This window comes from Carassius gibelio, chromosome B3, assembly GCF_023724105.1.
Source record: "Carassius gibelio isolate Cgi1373 ecotype wild population from Czech Republic chromosome B3, carGib1.2-hapl.c, whole genome shotgun sequence".
NCBI lineage: Eukaryota > Metazoa > Chordata > Actinopteri > Cypriniformes > Cyprinidae > Carassius > Carassius gibelio.
The window spans coordinates 39,821,811-39,842,043 of NC_068398.1; the positions used below are offsets into that span (position 1 = coordinate 39,821,811).

The window sequence follows — 20,233 nt, forward strand, 5'->3', positions numbered from 1 at the left end:
AGCGCGAAGGTGCTTTTTGTGCATTTAGCGTTTGACGCGAATTCGCGTCTGCCGCCCGAGTTGAAAAATTTGAACTTTGGCGTAAATTCGCGCCGCGTTAACCAATCAGGAGCCTGCTTGCAGCTGTGGTGGCAGGCCCGTCCGGAGTCATTCATTCAACATGGAGGAACGACTGATATTATCAGTTAGCAGTCATCCAGAAATTTATGACACAAGTTCCTATTTCTATAGAGACAGGAATAAAAAGGACCTTGCTTGGAAGAGTGTCAGTGAGGAGATTGGGCAACCTGGTAAGTTGTAAATACACATTTCACTTTTGAGTCACACGTTTATCGACCCGCGGCCTTCCCGCCGTTTTTTACAACTATTTACTTTTCGCTAACAAGATAATGTGTTTATTCAGAGGACGTGTGCAGGAAAAAATGGAAAAGCCTCAGGGACACCTACCTGAAGGAGAAGAGGAAGGAGATGGAGAAGAGGAGTGGGTCAGCAGCAGGGTCAGTGAAGAAGTGGAAGTACTCACAGATCCTGGGATTCCTTGAGCCCTTCGTCACCCCACGGGAGACCACCAGTAACATGGGGGGGTTCGAGACCCAGGTCACAGAGTACAACTACCCCAGGGACCAGGGAGAGGGAGAGCCGGAAGCAGGGGATACGGAAACAGGTGAGTTTCAATTAAGCCAATTTACAAGGCATATATACTGTCATTGTTTAAAGATGAAGAGTATAATGTAATCTCTCTTTGACCATTGTTACCAATGTGTTGTATTAACATATAGTATTGTCTTTGCAGAGCCTACAGATAACGAAGAGGCTGATCCGAGATCCCCTGCTGCTTCTCCTGTCTCCCCAGTCCCTGGTTCTTCACCCCCTGCTGCTGTACCCACAGGTGTGTGAAGGCAATAGTACAAATAATATTTAAACATGTTATGGGCAGAAAACATCAGTACAGTATCCACTCATAGCTTTAACATTCACATAGTCAAAAAAATTGCGAATTAGTCCTTTACTAATAATCATTGTATTTGTCTATGCAGACTCAATTCTATTGCAATGTGTGCCACCAACCATCTGCATACATACTTTTTAACTAATGCTCATTTACATGTTTATCTTCCTGATGTTTATATGTCTGAAGTATAACTTTAATTATGTAAAATATGTTAAAGCAAGTTCAAAACAATTTCACCCTTGTATTTAAGCACTGGCTATGTATGTCACTCACATAGGCACAGATTATTCCCCCAATATCTAGACAATTTTGTTATTTCAATTATCACCTTTCTGTCTTCTCATTGCACTGTGTGTTGTATTTTTGATTTCACAGGCCAACAGAGGAGGAGAGGCACCCGGCGGCCCCGTGATGGTCCGTCGGAGGTGGAGCAGACGCTGCTCCAACTCTTGAGGTGTCCTCCAGCCCCACCACCACCACTACCACCACAACCACCACAGTGTGCTGACGAGCACTTCCTCCTCAGCCTTCTGCCTTTTCTGCAGAGCATGCAGCCTCATATTAAGGAAACTATCAAGTTTCAAATTTATAAATTAGCGATGGAAAACAGCACCGTTGTGCTAAATTTGGAACAATCAGACCCCAACAGCCCACAGTAGGCTTTAAAAAATATGAGGCAGCAGGCTCTGCAGAAAACACAGAATGCCCTCCTTCCTCTTCTCCTTCATTTTGTTCCCTGAGGCTCTTCCACGTTCCAAGCGAGCTCCTTTTTTTTCTGTCTCTATATAGTTAAATGGTTGTACATTGCTTGTATTTTTTTAAAATTTATATTCAGATTATTTTATGTTTGGCCTGAATAAATTATTTTTAAATATGACCAAATGCCTGGTGTGGATCTATTGCACAACAAATCAAGTGTTTTATCACATTAAAACTTGATTTCAATATATGACACATTCATTTTGTATTGAATGCTATTTATTCCATATCTAAATCTTGATTATATGAAACATGTATTATAATGTTAAGACAACCAATATACTTTAGTGTGTCTGGACAGTGTTGTGTGAGGAAAACAAAGAAATCACAGGAAGGGTCAATTAATTTTGGAGGCTAGCTCTGTTTATCATCAAAACAAAAATAAATGACATAATTTTACAGTAATAACCTGAACACAGACCTATAGAATTATACATAAAATGAGGAATGAACTTGTTCAGCTATGTTAACTATGAATTTTTTTATCATTTTACCTGCTTTTAGCATTTTACCTTATATACTAATGTGGAAAACCTACCATTTGAAAAAGCTAATGACTCAGGGTCTAAAATTATTAAATGTGCATTGTTGTTGTTCGCCTGACAGCCTGGAACTGGGCCAGCAGGAGTAGAGCAGACAGATAGACAGACCAGACACAGTGCAGCCATGACCTGCAAACAGAGGAAGCAGAACAAAACATACAAACCAATAATATAATGTTATATAATAATAATAATATAATATATATACATACATACATATATATATATATATATATATATATATATATATTTTTTTTTTTTTTTTTTTTTTTTGTGTGTATATATATATTAGTAATGGATGTAAAACTCTTTTAAGATAGTCATGCTCTTTATAGGTTTGTGGGTGGCTCTTAAAAGAGCCGTTGTGGGGAAGTCATCAGTAGGACTTCAAACACTACTCCGTCGGCTGCCATGCTACTGCTCCCTCCGCTGAGAAGTGTGCCATGAAGACATCCCTCACCCGGACTGCCTCTCTGGAGGAGAAGTTTGCTGCAACCCGACCCAGACCTGGCAGTGGCTCCTCTCCAGCTTGTCCCGCGCCCCTCACAGCAGGTGCCTCTCTCCTCTCCGAACACCTCATGAAGTTGTGGAGAACACATGTCGCCTTCACACAGTTCTCCGCAACTTCAGGGTGGACCTCGATGAGCCGCCGGTACATCCTCCACTGTGAGGAGAGGATGCCAAAGGCATTCTCCACCACCAGTCGGGCTCTGGAAAGACGGTAATTGAAGACACGCCTCTCCAAAGGAAGGGTGCGTCCAGGGAAAGGCCGCATGAGGTTCCTCCGCAGCGGGAACGCCTCATCAGCCACAAAGACATGGGGCTGGGGTCCTCTTTCATCAGCACCAGGTAGAGGCTAGTCAGGAGGCAGATGAAGTGTGCCAGTCCGGAGAGCCTGCCCAAAGGCAGGGGTTCGCCAGGATCCCACCGTCACTGGTCCTGCCGTACCCCCCAACATCGATCACCCGGAAGCGATACTTCGCATCCACAACTGCAAGGAGAACAATGGAGAAGGTTCCCTTGTAATTGTGGAACTGGGATCCTGAGTTGGGGGGTGCCTTCATCACCACATGCTTCCCATCCACCGCTCCACAGCACAAAGGGAAGTTCCACCGCTCCTGGAATCCCTCTGCGATGGACCTCCAGTCACCAGTGGTGGGCACAGCCATGTAGTCCTCCACAAGGCAGTCCCAGATGGCAGTCACTACCTGGGGGACAATCTGGCACACCGTGGAGACACCCACCCTGTAGCTGGACGCTATGGTCCTGAATGAGTCCCCAGTGGCAAGAAACCTAGAAAACATGGTTATAAATATTATTATAATGTTAGAACATTATTATAAGTAACACTGCAATAGTAACACTTTATTGAATTTAAAGGAAGCCTAAAATCACAAATTAACAAGGATTAAACTGTGACTGAAAGACCAGGTCTAAACCAGGACAAAAGTAGGTCTCAATCAGCTCTAACCCACGATTGTACCAGAACAAAATCAGGTCTAAATAAAATTAAATCAGGACTTAAAATACAAACACCTACTGAGTATCACTAGAAAGAGCACCAACAGTGGTAATGTTATCCGTAGTTTGAGAAACATTGATAGCATAGCGTATTTAATCATACTGTATTTAATATATGTAATATACTGCATTTAAAATACATAACGTTTCACATTTACTAACCGAAGACAGATGGACAGGCGCTCCGCAGCTGTTATAGAGCGCCTGTAGTTGGTGTCCTGGAGAGTGATCCTCGCTCCGACGCGGGACAACAGGGCATCAAATTGGGCGCGAGACAGGCGGAAGTACCGCTGAAAGCGGCCGTCATCCAGGCGCAGCTCCTGCAGCAAATGATGAAACTCACCAAACTGGGAACGCCTCCGGAGGGTCTGGTGGACCCAAGTACGGTGACGCTGACCCCTACGCCGCTGTTCTGCTCTCCAGAGCAAATATAAAGCGGTAACTTTCTCGATGAATACTCGATCAACATCAGCCATCTTGCAAACAGACAACCGCTAGCACTTGCCCCTCCCACTAGAAGCAGATTTCGCCTCGAACGCGCGTCAATTTCGCTTCAAGCGCTTGTTTTTCACGCGCGTCTATTTCGCTCTAGACGCGCGAATGCACTCAAAATGGTCAAGCGGCAAACTTATGGAACGCGCACGGGGCCAATATACTATAAACGAAACGCGTGATTTTTGACCGCGTCAACACGCACAGTTTGAACGCGTTTTTTTGGTCCGTGTAAACGCGAACGTTTTTTACGTCTAAACGCGAAGTTTTTTGTCATGTTATTTAAAGACACGATCGTTTGTATCGCCTTAACGCAAAATTTTTGGTCGTGTATTTTTTGTTACGTGTTTCTAGACTAACGTTTTCGTCGTGTAAACATGACATTTTGGAACGTGTAATATTTCTGAGTCTTATTTGATGTGCGACATACACATTTTTCTGTTTTAGTTAAACTGGTGATAATTTAGAGTCAATGATTAAATACATTCAATGACTGCATGAATTAACATTATATTATTTTGTAACATTAAATGAATTTGTCCTGTAGGTAAAGTGAGTGGTCTCTGTTATCCAACGACCATATTTCCCCTCTGGTTAATACATTCGAGGTGTCTATTTGGACCACTGCAAATAGCCTACTTGTTGGCAGAACTAATTACACTAGGCCAGTCTACCCTATATGTGGAAAAAGTCACCTCTTTATTCAGCGGTTTCTGTGGCGTAACGTGTAAAGGGAGACCGGGGTTCTATTCCCACTGACAGTGCTTTTTTTAAATAACTTTACAGTTATTAAACGCATTTGTTTTCAATAAATATGATTTGACTTAAAATTCAATTTAATTCATAAAAGTTACATTTAGGGTAAGGTTAGGGGTGGCTCTAGGTCTTTAATATCTCAATATGTTGCCATGATTTTAATAGTTTTATAAATATAATGATTTACTGTCAGTTATATTGCAGGATGTTTAATGCACAACAATACTGATGAGCAAATAGTAATGTTATCTGTCACTATTTATAAGTAAATAGCATCTTAATGTCTACTGAATCCACAACTGTTGCTATTTACACTTGGACTGGCTGCCCCACAGTTTATGTGGTCCGCCTGCTGTAGTGATTCTGTAATGTTTATGTGTGGTATGATTGTGTCTGTGTTTAAATGTTGAATAAAGATTTGTAAATTGTCATAGGCTACTGATGCTTTGTTTTCTGCTTTTGTATTTGCCTTATTGTTATAATTGTTAAATTTGTGATTGTTACAATATATTGTTGTTATTAGATTATTTTTATCTGATATATACAGTATACATACAGTATATTGTGTATTATTTCCAGTCAAACTGACATCCCGACTTCAAGCAGCATTCCAGAGTCTCTCATACCAGATTGATGCTGGCCCACTCACAGATTACTCCAATCATTTTTAAAAAACAATAGCCACGGTATTTATTTAGCCTTTGCTAACTTTATTGTTCATTGTATTTATTAAAGTTGAATGATTTATGGCATTTATTGTCACTATTATGTATAATTATTGACACCCCACCGTGGACCTCACTAATTATCAAACCCTGGCTATGGCCGTATCCAGTGTTGTATGTTATATACATATGTTAACATATGTATACATATGTGTATATAGCCTATTACATCACTTATGTCTTATATAAGTTTTAACATGGATTTTTAGATAAATGTTTTAAACTATACACATTTTTTACAGATCTTTAATAAAAAGGGTTTCAACTTTTCATGCTTGTTCAATGAAACCATTATAATATGCACATATGTGGACAAGGCTGTGTATAATGGAACAATTGAAGTCGTGGTTATGGGGCATTAAATAGACCCTTCTACTTACTCAGAAAGCAGATGAACAGCCCATAAACATCTTTCACCCTCATTAGCTTCAAAACTTTTAGCTTGCTTTGAAGAGAATATTAAAAACAAGAATAAATGTGTGGGGTTTATTATATATTTTTGCATGATATGGTGGTCAAAACTTTACAAACACCTTGCAGAATATAAAAAAATTTTCACACAAATAAGTGTATTTTTGAAGATTTGTTTTAATTTAGTACTGCCATGAACAAATCATTTCACATAACTGCTCCTGTGTAATGGAATATTGTGGTCGACCAGAGAAACCCCTCACCAATGGAGCACTGTAAGCCTGGGGAAGTTGACAGAAGAATAAAATGAATTATAACACAAAACATTATATTAAAATTACAGTCAATCTGACTATTTAGAGCATAACTTGCGGTTGAGGCAATGTTTCCAGAATATCCATGAATTCAGACAGACTATTCAGGATACTATTTTCTGTTTCTGGACCAAGTAGTCGCACTCTAGACCATGTCATACTTCTGGCCATTGTCTGCATTCTGTAATTCATAAACATAACTAGTTGTAGTAAAACTTGCAATCTTTATGTTGGCTTGAGAGAGAGAGAGAGAGGGAGACAGAGACCACAACCAGGAAATAACCATGCAATAAAATGTATGTGTTTTAAACATGGTTTCTGAAGCTAAAGTGTTCTGTGACAGTATAAAATTACCATGCAGCAAGCAAATATACAGTAACGTTAATACAGTTTTTAAACGTGGCTTCTTGTCCCCAGTTTATGGTAACACAGAACTTTTAACATAATTTTGACATAAAAAACACTGTTGTTGTAAGGCATGGCATTTATCTTCTATTATTTCATTTAGCATTTCAAGTTACTAGAAGTCAGCCATCTTGTAAATGTAATATGTTTTGGACATACCTGGTTATGATGATATTCAAATCATACTCCGTGTTATAAGAGAATGCCAACTGAACGCAGTCTGTAAAAGTTCTTTGACAGTTTAATAAAAAATTTCTAAGAGCCATCGTAGAGAGCAATCGACTTTTCCACGTTACCGGAGACAAAAAACCTGCATGAGTACAAACGGGATGAGATGCCACAGCATGACACAGCACCGACATCACAACCAACGTATAAATGCATCATTGACTCTAAAGTTTTACGCTTGCCTATGTACATGGCAACGTAAAATTACGATCTCATTCACGAACAAATGTTACGTGTGACGTTTGCATAGGTATTTGCTTACCTAACAGCACATCATCCCTCACGGAAAGAAATGTCGTCTGATGTTTATATATGTATACAGCAACGTGCCATCGCATCACAAATGCAAATTAAATCCTAAATAGAGCAACGCTATTGGCTGTTGTGCGGTCTGACGCGACACCCGAACATATACTTCGTATTTACGCGTACAAACTGTGCGTGTTAATGCGTCCAAATTTCACGCGTTGTATATAATAGGAATTGTCCCCAACGGCGTTCCATACAAACTAAGCGCGGTAGACGCGAATTTGACGCTCTATTCGCGTTTGGTGTGAACACAGCATTAGTGGATTGTTTGACAGCCTCCCTCTTGCGCTTAATGCAGCTCATGCTAGCTGTTAGCCATAATTTTAATAAACCATTGTAGAACCTTTTATAGACCGAGGTTGCCGAAATTAAGTAGGATTTATAATTTGCGACTTTCTCCCTCAAGCGACAGGCCTGTAAATTGTCATCTGCTCGTTATTGGCATTTGTTTTCCTTTTTTACATACATGCTTTTTATGCTAGGGATGTTTCATTCACAAACCGACCTGATACTTTAGATTTAACAAATCTTATATGAACAAATACATTTTTTACACAGTGGATTAAAATGCTGATAAAGACAAGAAAAGATGGGACATAAAAATAAAAATAAAACATGTTTATTCTGTGGCACCTAAAAAAAATAATAATTTGGTGCCTAATTTTGTTTCTTAAAGGAGCCAGTTGCTAGTTGAATATTTTGTCTGGAGCCCTGTAGATATTAATTAATAGTCTAATTCTAGAGCCTGCAAGTGATTTTGTTTTTCCCCATTCAGGAGGTGTTTTGTTGAAATAGTTGATGCTCGTATGCTTGTGGTATGAAAAAGACGACAACAGTGCCTTACGACAGTGGTTTTCAAATCTGGACCTGGGGACCCACAGCACTGCACATTTCATACATCTCTCTTTACTGACACAAGCTTAGTTTAGTTCATGGAGCTCTTTCCTGAGGAGCTGATTATCTGAATCAAATGTGTTTAACTAGAGTTAATGTACAAAATGTGCAGTACTATGGGTCCCCAGGACCGCAATTGTAAACCACTGCATTTATGAGCACCTCCTGTGCTTCTAAGCATTTTAAATGTTTAAAAAATATAGGAGTCTACCTGATTTTGAGCAGTGTAAAGGCTCTCCCCTATTCATACACAACCACATCACTTTGTGTTTCCCACAGGATTTTCATTTGTTATTGTGACTGTGGAGGCTGGACCTTGTTCTGTTGGGGGATCTGGGGGTATGGCCTTGTGTAAGAAATGACATACATTTTAAAGGTAAATTTGTCTATATGGTACACTTTGAGAGTTCAGTATTAAAAGTAAGTAAAATGTATTTATATAGCACCTTTCACAATGCCACTAGATATCACAAAAATTTGCTTTCAGACCATACTGTTAGTTTAAAGCTTGTGTTTTTTAAATATTCTACAGAACCCATAGTTCTCAATGATAAGGGAATAGAGTTCCAAAGCCTTGGAGCCACAACACAGAAGCCACTGTCACCCCTTTTCTTCAGACAAGTTCTAGCAATAGTTTAAAGGTCTAAGCTTACCAAAATCTACACAGACATTTTTAGAAAACAATATATTTGTTTCAGTACAGAAAATTTTTAAAGAATGATTGTAAACTTTTTTTTTTTGAGTGTACAATCACAAGAAAAACAAGCAGAACAAATCAAGCAACAAGGCATTCATGTCGATCAGTTATATATTCATAATGAAGTGCTATCAAAGCACATTGCATACTAGTCCTCTATACTAGTCCCCATTCCCCAAGTAATAGTTCAAAAATCAAATAAAACACACCAATAAAACCTTTAATTTATGGGGATGAACACCGAAACAAGCTTCATTATGAAGCTTCTTATTAAATGGATGTCAAATCTATAATTTGTTATGGCTGGAATACACTACACGATTTTTGCCCCGATTTTCCACTGATTTACACTCAGGAGAAGTTGATGCTAGTTGTCAAATATCAAATGCGGTTTGTAGATTTGAGTTGACAGAATCCATAGAAAATCGATTGACTAAACTTAAAGTGACAAGCATCAATTAATATTTCAATAATGTTTATGAAGTATTTACATAGACGTTCAATGTGGAAGAGCTTAAAGAGAGCACACTGAGCTTAATTGGAGAAGCAACACTTTTTAATAAATGTTATGTAATATTAATTAAAATGACAGGGCTTTGCTAAATAAATATGTATTAAGTTCATATTTGAATTTAAACAGTTATTATTAACAATATCTATGAAATTATACTTCAAGTAGTTGTCTTCAGAAACATTTTTTGTTATGCTGCTTGAAAGTCTCTTCACACCCCAATAACAATGATTAAGTTAAGTGGTCTAAATGTATATATATATATATATATATATATATATATATATATATATTCTGTGGAAAGCATAGGACCAAGAATTATTTTTGCCTTTCCTACCTGCATGTCACGATACATCATTAGCGTGCACACGTATGTGTATCACGACAGAGCGTGAATGTCAGGAAAACATCAACAACCTGACCTTCCATCCTAGTATTGTACTTCTTGTACTAACTGTGCTATAAAGTTCTCTCACCGTTGAATGACACGATGAATTGTAGTAATGTTGTCTCTGGTTGTGTGGTCTGTGTGCATTCAGGGGCGTGGCTTTGGATTTGCAGGGAGGGTGGGACGTTCGCTTTCAGTGCTATCAGGCTAAAGTTAGCATTTTCCATGATCTCCTCCTGCACCTTCAAGAGGTCCAACTCATGCTTCGTTTGGGATTTTAACAAAGAAAAAAAGTCTATGTATTGACTCGTCCCCTTTTGTTTAGTTGTTGTAAACTCATAAAAGTTTGTGAATAAGTTTTAAGCTAAATCTCCTAACTAGGACACATAAGATAAAAATACTCTGCCTTTCGTTAAGAAGCTGGAGAACCACTTAAAAAGGAAGATTCACAGTTTGTGGCCACCATCAAAAAAAAAAGTCTTGGGTGACTTATCTAAATTGTATATACCAGTGGTTTTCAACCTGTGTGCCACAGGTGGTATTGCAGGTGGGCCGCAAATTACTATTAAAAGAAATGATAATATTGTTAATATATGTAAAAGTATGTCTAAGTCATATAATAACATCATTTCATATATATATAATTAATTAACCAAAAATAAATATTAAACTGTAACTAAGGAATAAACCACCAATTTATATTTATATTTTTGCTACAGAACAACAAATTCAAACATGCATAAATGGCTGTCAACGTGTTCCCTCCTGGCGCTTGCTCCACTGACTCCACTTTCCTGTTTTGCTGACCGGTGCCAGCCCAAGATATTTTCTGTTCATTGCCATTTCATTCTAGGGCTGTGCGATTAATTACATTTACATTTACATTTATTCATTTAGCAGACGCTTTTATCCAAAGCAACTTACAGATGAGGACAGTGGAAGCAATCAAAAACAACAAAAAGAGCAATGATATATAAGTGCTATAACAAGTATCAGTTAGGTTAACAAAGTACACGTAGCATGGGATTTTAAATAATATAATAAATAAAAAGAAAACAGATAGAATAAAAAAAAAAAAAAACATAAAAATATTCATACCATTTGAGCGTGCGCGATTTCTAAATGGCTTTATAGCATGATTTTCCATGGCCCTGACCCACAGCAGTATGCTATCCAATCCAATCAGAATGCAACGCGCCTAGCGTGAGAAGAACAGAACTGGGCATATGCGACGTAACTTCACACACTGTCTGTGATGCACCTTTTTTCCGAGCCCATGTTAAGGGATCAGAGCGCTCACAATGCACGCGGTAAAAGGCTAGAAATAAAAACGTGCAAAAATAATTAATAATTTATATCTAGCACATGAGCATAGAGAGAGTTGTGATTACACAGGACGCAGTTTAAGTGAGAGGAAACATGTTTTAAGTGTGGACAATCTCTCCGGATGAGAGCAGCGTGTATCTGAGCAAGCACGTCTGGTTTTGTGACAGAGCAAAGGAAATCTGCGTGTGAACAGAGAGATTCGCGCTCGTGCATTATTTTAATGTGCTTTCGGGCTACAATAACGTGCTCTCGCTGCTGCTTCTGCACCACATACACATGCTGTATACACCCTGCAAACGGAGTACATGTGAACCTGTATAATGTATAACAAATACATTTCCACACCTGAGGCACTGCTACAATTAATGAGCTCTATGAACAATGAAAATGCAAAAAAGACAAAAAGTAACTTGACACAGGATTTATTTATTTATATATATGTATATTTATTTATTTATATAAGTCTTTTGTTACACATTTACTATAGTGATTATTTTGACTTATGTCATTTACTTATGCCATTTTTTTGATAAAGCTCTAATTGGTTTTCTAATTGGAAATATGTTTCAAAATCATCCTGAACGCATTTATGACTGTAAAGCATATCCGTGTGTGTCAAAATTGTGATTAAAATCGAAATCTCAAAATTTATCAAAGAAATCGAAAATTGTTTTTTTATTCGTCCATATCGCACAGCCCTAGTTCATTCAATAAAGACAGTTAACAATCTAGCTTCTGAGTGCTAAGTTATTGACCCAACAATAGCGGGGTCAGTTAATTTTTTTTTTTGCGGTGGGCTGCGCAAACATATGTGTTTGGTTGTGTGGGCCGCGAGTTGAAAAAGGTTGGGAACCTTTTTCTGTCATCTTGTTCTGTCATCTTAACTGTTGTCTCTTTCTTTCGTCTTGTTCTGTCATCTTAACAGTGGTCTCTTTTCAAGACTCTGTCGTGCGATACTAACACTGTAGTATTGTGTCTGTCCTAAGCTCTTTCTTACTAGCTTTGCTAGCGCGTTAATACACGTTAGTAAGTTATTAAAGTTAAAGGTATTTCCAAGATAACGTTATTACGACTCACCCTTTAGGAACAATATTTGTCCCTTGAAAAACTTATCTTGCCAGCGCACCCAGTAAGTTTTAGGTCACTAAAGTCCTTAATGTAGGATATGGGGACTATTTCTTTACACCCGTCCTCTATATATTTCACATAGGCGAACATATTTTCTATTTTATTTTATAGTTTAAAGTAGATTTGTTGAGCGAATTTGTCTGTAAAATGTCAAGGAACAGTTACCTCACGGGCGAATTTAACTCTAACGGCGGGAAGCGCGAGATACACTGTTGCCTTGGTTACAGACTAACGTTACAGTCATATACTGTATGGTGTGTCTTAATGATAAAGTTAAAGGGTTTATTAAAAACGTCAGTATAACACAACACAGTTCCACAATGATTATAATGTTAAATCAACAAATCTCTAAATCAGTTTCAGCAATAGCAGTATAAAGCAGCCTTATAATCTTCATGGAGGAGGATTTTTACAGAATTTTACTGTTGAATTGAGGCTGCATCAATTGTACACCATAATCTGGCAACTTTTCCAAATTTTTTTAGTGCCAATAATCCAAGTCATCTAGTTGGCAAATTGCTGGTAAACTAAATAGTTCAATTAATACAGACAGTTAAAGGATTAGAAAACATTTCCAACAATGTTATGATTTATTAATACCCTTAATTATTTAAGGGTTGTATGATGCATAGATCTTAGTAAAGTAATTACTGTGTAAATTCAACATCCTATTCATGAATATGTCTGTTAATTGTTATGTCTTTTTTTAATTTTAGAATGTCAAAACGCAAGTACAAATTGTACTTAGAGCCTAAGAGCAGAGTTACATTTCCCTGTGCAAGACCGAAAAGAGGACATTTGGATGTAAGTCAGTTCATGAGAAATTTGTTGTAATCCTGGGTATCAATATTACATAATTATATTGTATTCAGAGAATGTATGACTTCAGTCTTACCTGAAGATGTTCTTTTAAAGGTGGCAGATGGTTCAGGATCACACACTGCAGATGTTGAGGTGAGAGAGTAATTAATATATTTTTTTAATCAAAAATACATAATTTACAATTAGGCTTTACTACACTGAGTACAGCTTTTTTTTTTTACTCTGTGCTTGTGTCATCTCTTAATGATCCTGTGAAGACCATGTCTCCATCTGGCGAATATTCAGCTGGATCCAGATGACACGGCCAACATGGTGAGCTCTTCTACCAACCACACCTGCAGGCGTGTGGCATGTTGTTTTTTTTAAATTGTCAAAAAAGTTACTTCTGGTTGTTCAGGTTTTGGCTTTCACCGGTGACCACATAGATCAAGTGGACAGAATCAATCAACACCTGGGCACTGCAGATGTTGAAGTGAGAGATGGATCTACTTTTTAAATTAGGGAATGACATAATTGGGCTTTACTACATTTAGTACTGTTTTTCTTGATCCTGTGCAGACAGTGTCTCCATCTGGCGATCTTCATCTTCAGCTGGATCCAGGTGACACGGCCAACATGATGAGCTCTTCTGCCAACCACACCTACAGGCTTGTTGCATGTTGTTGTTGAAATTCCTTGTCTAAAAGAAGGGCTGGGTATCGTTTAAAGAAATTAAATACCGACTTCGATACCGGTTCCTGAACGGTACTTTTTCCGATACCAATAATAATATAAAAAAAAAACAGTTTTAATAACATTACCTAAATTAAAATTATGCGCTTGAATTACAGACGGTAAAAAAGAGTGGGTCCAATATCATTGGTCTTAAAAAGTGGGTGGGTTTTGTCCCACCCATATACAATGGTTCCGACGGCCATGCATATTTTGCATCTATGTGGTTTATGTTCACAGGCTATGGTTATGACGCTTACACAAACACACACACACTACACCTCATGTGCGAGTAACCGCATAAACTACGATAGTGTTTTTCCGCCACAGCTAATCATGCTGCATGCACAGATGTTTACAAGATTAACTCCTTAAGTATCGAAATTTGGTACTGAAAAACAACAAATTTCGATACTCGATAGTATCGAGGCAATTCAGTCGGTACCTAAAAAGTGTCGAACTCGATACCCAGCCCTATCTAAAAGTTACTCCTGGTTGTTCAGGTCTTGGCTTTCACAGGTGACCAGTGGGTTGTGATTAGCTTTGTTACTAAAGGGGCTAACATATTAGCCTGGTATTAATGGCATAATAGAGAAGTGTTTTCTCTCTCGCTAGGGGGCGCTTGTCTGAAGTTTAAAATCATTGGTTACCCGTAAGCCAATCAGATACGTTTAGTTAAGACGTATGTTATGCGCCTGTACAGCCGCATCGAAGCACAGACATCATGCATCGAACTCAAATCTATGATTGAACTTCCACTGTAAACCTGTTGTAAACACATGATGATGCGAGCGAAATACCGGAGTGAACATGGCTGTAAACGACTTTTGCAGATTATGCGAATTTAATCTACTCATCTACGTCACGGCTCTCAGCCCGCCCTCTGTTCGTTGATTGGCCCGGCTGTTTCCAGACCGGTGGCAAACAGAAAGCTCTGACGCTGTATCAGACTGAGTACAGAAGCGAAATGAAATTGAGCGGAAGTAGGAAGTCTGACGTAGTCAGGCTACTAACATATGGTGTGATAGACTGATTTATACAAAGGCTTGGTTTAATTTCCTATTGTAACATATTCTTTAGAATATCAATCACAACATTTTTCTATCATCAAACAATATATATTGCCATATTGCACACCTTTAGGCAGATGTAACATATCACACAATAAATAATAATCACAATATTCCTAGATAATATTTGAAAAGTAAGAAGCAGAATTTCGAGTCCTTATAGCAGCAGGAATAAAAAGCGTTTTTTAAACTGGATTGTTATGGTGAACAAAAGACATGTAGTGTCTCCCAAAGGGCAGAAGCATGTGCATCCTCATGCAATTAAATAACACAAACAAAATAGGGACCCACTCATAAAAATATTCAATATCACAATTATGTCAAAAACTCCACCAGGTACCCTTTAAAATCAAGCTTGAATTAGTCTGAACATATAGTTAGTTTATACAGTTATACAGTTGTATGATATTAGTCATACAGCTTAATCATACTTTTATGAGCCTACATTTTAAAACACCCATTTGCTGTTTGGTGCATGTTTTTTTTTTTTTTCCTTCAAATGTTTCTTTGTGCTTTCAGGTACTGCCTCTTGCTGCCAACTGCGGAGAAAATGAAAGTGAAGTTAGACCAAGTTCAAGCTGCACAATTCTTGAGGTAAGGGCAGGGCACAACCCGTTCTGTGACAGCGGTCAGTAGGGCTGTACAATATGATTAGATTAGATTAGATTAGATTAGATTCAACTTTATTGTCATTATGCAGAGTACAAGTACAGAGCTAATGAAATGCAGTTAGCATCTAACCAGAAGTGCAAGAATATAGTGTTTTATATACATAAAAGTGCCAAGTAAAGCTATGATATACAGAATGTACAGTGGAGTTGCTATATACAATATTGATCAGAGTATATACAGAATATAAATATGAATGCAACGATCAAAATGTCATATCCTATTTCATACCCCGATAACGATACATATCCCGACAACAGCGCTCTACGGTAACTTTTATTTATTAGGAGCACTTGTGCTACTAATTAAAAAAATCCAAGAGCACAGTCCAAAATTTAGGAGCACAGATTTCAACGACACATTATAACTGTGCCACATATAACTTGCACAAGTATGGAGAGCATGAGAAAAGAGAATTCAGAAACATAACGTCTTACAGACGTTTATGTGATGAAGTTGGGGTCGGCGTGACTAAGACTCGTGCTTTTATTACTAAAAACAATAATAAACAAAAGGCGCGCACACAGTGCTTGCACCGTAGCCACACTACAGCAATAACAACACATTTTCACTCTCTCCACCTCCGACGTACAACTCCTCCTCTCTCGACTCTGAGTTGACAGCGGCTTATATCCCATCTCTCAATGCCAATTAATGCAATAAGACCCAGGTGGTCATCATTTGCACTTGACCTACTTACGTACTGCTTGTCTCCTTTCTCATTCTCTCATTACAGACCGCACTGATCCATGCCCCCCTTGCCACAGTTTACCTTTACCTACCTTCCTCAATTAATAAAATATCATGAGTTACCATTGGAATTTCTGTAACTGATGATATTTATTTGCATCATAAAGGTTTATGGAATAAAGAATAAGTTAACGCTATAGCTTAACTGCTTAGTAAGGTCATCACTCATCCACTGACAAACATGGCGTTAGCTAGATTTGTGGGTAATTTAATCTAATTTAGCAAATGTAAGCGATGTTAAAGAGTATTTAGAAGAATTAGGGAGAAATGATAGGACTGTTTGCTAGAACTGCCACACTGTTTCAAAAATAAATCTACAATCTAGTCTGTCAACTTGTATCCTCAAGCATTTTCATTAATTGGCTGTTATAAACCCCACCACTGATTTAAATGAAATTAGTTCAGATTGGCCAGTAATATCAGATGGCCAAATAATCGGTTGGGCTCAACGTCAAACGCCATATACCGTCATATCGCACAGCCCTACTGGTCATACATTTCTTAGGTTACTGTCATTGTATGTAGACACATGCACTCAGGAATGTTTTCTTTTTACATTTTTTGTAGAGGTCTTCATCTGGTCGCTCTCTGCTCACATCTGAGCTGCAACAAAGTGACATGGCCCAGCAGTTAAGTTGTGATTCATCATCTGAAGGCAGTGTTTCTGAAGTTGATTCGGAAATTCCAGATATTCCAGAAGATGATCCATTCAGACAGATAGGTTTTGATACAGACATGGATTCAGTACTAATGTCAGCAGGTACAACAACAAAGGCTGAGGCACTGCTCATGGTGATGAGTCATGCAGCAAGACATAATATAACAGGGATACAACTTCATGACTTATTACAGCTCATAAATACCCTGTTTGGCAAAGAGGTGTTACCCCGAACAAAACATTTGTTCAATAAGGTCTTTAAAAACAACTCTGACATTGTGGAGTTCCACTTCTACTGCAAAACCTGTAAAGTATACATTGGAACAAAAGAAGACATACAAGAAAAAGACATTGCACAGTGTGCAATCTGTAGTGCTTCAATTGAAATCAGTTCCTTGAACAGTGCAAGCTTTTTTATCAACATACCAATTGCACCTCAAATCCAGACGCTGCTTGAAAATCCTCAGATTCAAAACAGCATGAGCTACAGACACCAAAGGCCACATAATGATTATGTTATCTCAGACATATGTGATGGTGAAATGTATCAAAAGTTGTCGAGATCTGGTGGAATTCTGTCAGATCCAAAAAATTTGTCATATAATTTCAGTTCTGATGGCTCGCCTGTGTACAAGTCTTCCAGATTTTCTATATGGCCCATACACCTGCATTTAAACGAGCTCCCTCCCAAAATGAGATTTCAGAATGTAGTGCTTGCAGGTCTTTGGTTTGGTACTCAAGAGCCTGTTATGACTATTTTTCTCAGACCCTTTGTTGATCAGACCAAAACACTGGCATCCAGAGGTGTGTCTTGGAGAAAAAATGGAACATGTGTGTACAGCAAAATTGTTGGATTATGTTGTTGTGTAGACTCAAAGGCAAGACCAGCCATGCAAAACACCACACAGTTTAATGGGTACTTTGGTTGTGGCTTCTGTTTACATCCTGGTACTCTAGTAGAGAAACAGGTGAAGTACACTGTGACTAACACAGAATATCCTGACAGAGAAGCGAAGAAAATGCTGGCAGATATGGAGCAAGCAGTAGCACAAAACAGAAGTGTCAGAGGAGTGAAAGGTCCATCACCACTCATAAACATGCTCTATTTTGATATAGTATGGGGCTTTGTTCCAGACTATTTGCATGCTGTCTTACTGGGTGTCATTATCACTTCTTTTGAACAACAGTGATCAACCCTATTACACTGGGAGTCCCATCACTATGAGGGTGCTAGAAAACAGAATCAAGGACATAAAGCCACCACACCTGATAACACGACTACCCAGACCCCTTGCAGAATGCAAGTACTGGAAAGCCTCAAAGTGGCGAGCATGGCTGCTGTTTTACAGCTTGCTAGTCCTGAATGGTGTACTTCAACCACGTTATGTGAAGCACCTAGGCCTTCTGGTATCAGCAATATTTCTACTTTTAAATGAGAACATTACCTTCCAAGAAATCAACAAAGCAGATAACATGCTTTTTGAGTTTGTGGCAAGGTTTCAGTTGCTGTATGGCGAGGCATCCATGACATTTAATGTACACCTGCTAACTCACCTTGCAAAATCAGTGAAATTGCGGTTAGATTGTGTTAGATACACCAGCAAAGGTCACAGTCTGGAGGTAATGTTACTTGCGTCTCCTGTGTAAGAAGGAGCCTCGGTGAAAGGGCTATCCCGAGGTCGTTGATTGGCTGGAAGTTCAGTCGCTGAAGTGACGTCTTAGGAGGCCCGTGGTTGTTGGGCGTTGGCTGAAGCTGGAGTTGTGTGGCTGGTTGGAGTTGAAACGCGCAGACGAGGTCGATGTTACAAAACTTAACTCAGAACACGAAACTCTCAAACGGAAAAGAAAAGAAAAGTTTGACGAGACTAGGTTGTGTTCTCTCTCATCCTGGCTAAGTAGCAGGCGTGCAGGCTCAAGCACGCTGGAACCGCGCTCAAAGAGCAGTGATGACTACACAGCATGGCTAGGAGCTACAGGCTAGCAGAAGCATAGCTAGAGACTAGAAACAGACATGGCTAATAGCAGACTCTGAAAGCAGACTAAAAAGCCAGATTTCATGGTGTCCAAAGTATTTAAAGAGGCCTGTTGGCCACGCCTCAAATGTTGTCTTGACCAATCAGATATTGTCTTGGCTCGGGGGTATCATAAATCATATGTTTATCTTACCAAGCATGTGGTCCGAATGTTCCTGCTCTGGCAGGGTCTAATTTTCGACATGATTCCTATAACACGATTATGATATATTTTACAAATAAATGATTGTCAGGACAATATCAAGCAAGAAAATACAATCACACACATATCAAACACTACTATGTACCCTTCAGCTATACCATAGTTATTTAAAAAACATACACAATAAGTGATTATAACATGATAGTCAAATGTGTGGGTTACACATAAATGAATATGGAGTGATGCGATGGACTGATTCATTTATTCATTCATTTTAGTCTTTTTGAGTTCACTCTGGTCCATATACATGTACAAAAGAAGTTTCTTTGGCATTCTCTGGCAAAGGACTTTTCTGTGAAGATAGAGGTTTAAAGCCCTTCCCCCACCTTAGGAATTTCAGTCTGGTTCTGCTAGGTGGGGGGGGGGGGGGACTCTCATGTGCAGTACTCTCATGGGTTTTCATGTGATGTCCAGCGTTGCATTTCAATTATGAACAACAAATTTGACAATCTCTTCTTCGAATTGAAATTGTAAATAATTGCTCTAGTGGTGTTAATGTTCAAAGCTGTTGTGTGAACAAGTTGGTCATCTTGTTTGGTTCTTGTGGCACTCGAACTGAGTTACGACTTCCTGAGGAATTCAGCTCTCGTGTTTCAATGCACACAGCTTTTAGACTCTTTAATTTGTCTGGTTCGGCTCATTTCTGTTACACCTTTTTTCCCCGTGCTATATCTAACCACCCGTCAGCACCGTTATGTTGTTGCCGTTAAATGCCGTTATGTCTCCGTGACGTCATTTGATGCAATATCAAACGAGTATCAGAGAAGCAAAAAATAATAAAAAGTATCCTAGAAGCAACTAAACAAACAGACTATATCAGAGAAGCTTCAATGTTTAAGGGTCATTTGTGTCACGTTGATATAACTTAGATTAACGTTACTTGGAAAAAAATAAACAAATTAGTTATCCTCAATCTTCACATTGTTTGAAATTGACGCTGTCTCAAGGGCTTGGCTGTGA

At 38.6% G+C, this 20,233-nt stretch overlaps 1 protein-coding gene and 1 long non-coding RNA gene across 4 annotated transcripts in view; one reads left to right on the forward strand and one right to left on the reverse strand.

Annotated features, from left to right (window-relative positions):
• Positions 1 to 20,233, forward strand: part of LOC127953363 (zinc finger protein 271-like) — a 280,227-nt gene that overhangs the window by 76,847 nt on the left and 183,147 nt on the right. The gene's annotated exons all lie outside the window — the stretch shown is intronic.
• LOC127953465 (uncharacterized) lies at positions 6,318 to 7,605 on the reverse strand. Its single transcript, XR_008153196.1, has 3 exons — positions 7,368 to 7,605; positions 7,037 to 7,187; positions 6,318 to 6,653 (listed from the first exon to the last, which is right to left on the reverse strand). It is a non-coding gene; the product is annotated as an uncharacterized LOC127953465 (long non-coding RNA).